At 43.9% G+C, this 2,327-nt stretch overlaps 1 non-coding gene across 1 annotated transcript; it reads right to left on the bottom strand.

Moving 5' to 3' along the window:
• Positions 1–373: 373 nt before the first annotated feature.
• On the bottom strand, positions 374–480 carry LOC130464597 (small nucleolar RNA R71). The gene has a single exon (XR_008924978.1). It is a non-coding gene; the product is annotated as a small nucleolar RNA R71 (small nucleolar RNA).
• Positions 481–2,327: the final 1,847 nt, after the last annotated feature.

Raw genomic sequence — 2,327 nt, 5'->3', positions numbered from 1 at the left:
ACTTGTGCCAAGGCTTACAGACTAGTCTAAACCAAGTCTGTCTATGCTTCCCAAGGCAATCATGCCTTCCATTGCGGTCGAGAATTTCAAGATCGAACCCCAGCTGATAAACATGATCGAGAGACACCAATTCGGTGGGGAAAAGGGTGAAGATCCTAATCTCCATATTCAGTCTTTGATTCAGTATTGTGCCACCATTAAGCAGAAGAATTTAACACCAGATCATACTATGGAGATACTCTTTCCATTTTCATTGAGTGGGAAGGCAAAGCTATGGATTAATAGTCTCAACCGCGCAGCTATGAAAATCACCGATTGGAATTCTTTGGCCCTTGCGTTCTATGTTAAATATTTCCCACCTGAGAAGACAGCTCGTCTAAGGGGACAGATATTAGGTATCTCTCAACAAGCAGATGAGAGTTTGTTCGAGGTTTGGGAAAGATTCAAGGACTTGCAAAGAGAGTGCCCACACCATGGTCTGGAGGACTGGTTCCTGGTTCAGCAGTTCTATAATGGTCTGGGTAATGAGTCTAGGTGTCTTTTGGATTCAGCTGCCAGTGGGAGATTTATGCAACTGGAGGTTCCCAGAGCTTTAGAGGTGATTGAGGAGATAGCCATCCATAGTGCCCAATATGGGAATCCTAGAGGTTTTGCCGATCGTGGTGTTAAGCATGAGATGAACTCTATTGAACAGCTTACTGCTCAGCTAACTGCCCTACATCACAAGCTGGATAATATGCAAAACGCATCTTCCCAAGTCACCCAACAAGCTAGTGTCGCCGCAATGAGTGCTCAGTTGGCCAATGTCTGTAATAGTTGTGGGATGCAAGGTCATTATGCACCGGAATGTAGGAGCTCTATTGAACAATGCAATGCATTCCAGGCCTACAAGCAGAACAATCCGTACTCCAACTCATACAATGAGGGGTATAAAAACAACCCCCTATTATCATATAGGAGTACTAATGTTCAGAACCCCCACCAGATTCAACACCCTCCACCACCACAGCAGCCCTACCAACCGCGAAGTAACTACAACCCGCAACCTAGTGGACCACCTGGCTTTCGCTCCACAGCCTCAACCCACACAGCCTGATCCCATGCTTGTTGAGATGCGGAATATGATGTTAGAATTGCAGAAGTCTCTGAGCGAAAAGGATGCCAAAATCGATGCCCTCACTGCTCATAACAAGATCATGGATAAATAGTTGGCACAAATGGCTACTACTCTCGCAGAGAGACCCAAGGGTCAACTCCCTTCACAGCCTGTGACCAGAGAGTCTGTAAATGCTGTCACTTTGCGGAGTGGATATGAGTATGATGGGCCACCTATGACTATAGAGGAAGGGGTTGAAGTATCTGTAAGTGGTGTTGTGCCAAGAGAAAGTGAGAGTGTGGTCAAAGAGAAGGAAGCTGACACAAGGGTTGAGAAGAAAGTTGAGATACAAGTTCCACCTATCAAACTTCCCTTCTCTCATCGTCAGCTAAAGAACAAGCTAGACAAGCAGTTTGGTAAGTTCCTAGAAGTGGTAAAGAATCTGCAGGTAACGGTCCCTTTCACTGAATTAATTACTCAAGTACCTGCATATGCTAAATACATGAAAGACATCTTGACTAGGAAGAGAGCATTTAGTGAGGTGGAGACTGTTGCATTTACTTAAGAGTGCAGTGCCTTACTAAAAAGTAAGTCTCCACCCAAGTTGAAGGACCCCGGGAGTTTCTCTATCCCGTGCAATATTGGCAACCTTTTTATTGACAAAGCCTTATGTGATTTAGGTGCCAGTGTTAGTGTCATGCCCCTGTCTGTATGTACTAAGTTGAACATGGGTGATTTAAAAGTTACCAACATAACTCTGCAAATGGCTGATAGATCTGTAAAATACCCCCTAGGTGTTTTAGAAGATGTGCCTGTTAGAGTAGGTAAATTTTTTATTCCTGTTGATTTTATTGTGTTGGACATGGAAGATTCCTATTATTTTAGGTCGACCTTTCCTACACACTGCGGGGGCAATCATAGATGTCAAGAATGGCAAGCTGACCTTAAATGTGGGGGATGATAAGGTTACTTTCAATTTAACCCATGTTGCTAAGAGCCCTATGGTAGAGGAGTCATGTTTTGGAGTCAATGTTTCTAATGATTATTTTAATACTGAATTGACTCATACTACCTCTAATAACTCCTCGGAAAAAGCACATGTTTCAAATTGTTTTGCAGGTGGAGGTGATCGGAGTATGAACTCTTCGGCATGGGTTCGTAAGAAGGCATGGGTTGATGATGATGCAACCCAAAAGGCCGAAAGTTCTGTAAACGGTGGACACCGTATTCA

This window comes from Spinacia oleracea, chromosome 6 (assembly GCF_020520425.1).
Source record: "Spinacia oleracea cultivar Varoflay chromosome 6, BTI_SOV_V1, whole genome shotgun sequence".
Classification (NCBI taxonomy): Eukaryota; Viridiplantae; Streptophyta; class Magnoliopsida; order Caryophyllales; family Amaranthaceae; genus Spinacia; species Spinacia oleracea.
The sequence above is the reverse complement of the archived record's forward strand: the minus strand, read 5'-3'. Positions and strand labels throughout refer to the sequence as shown.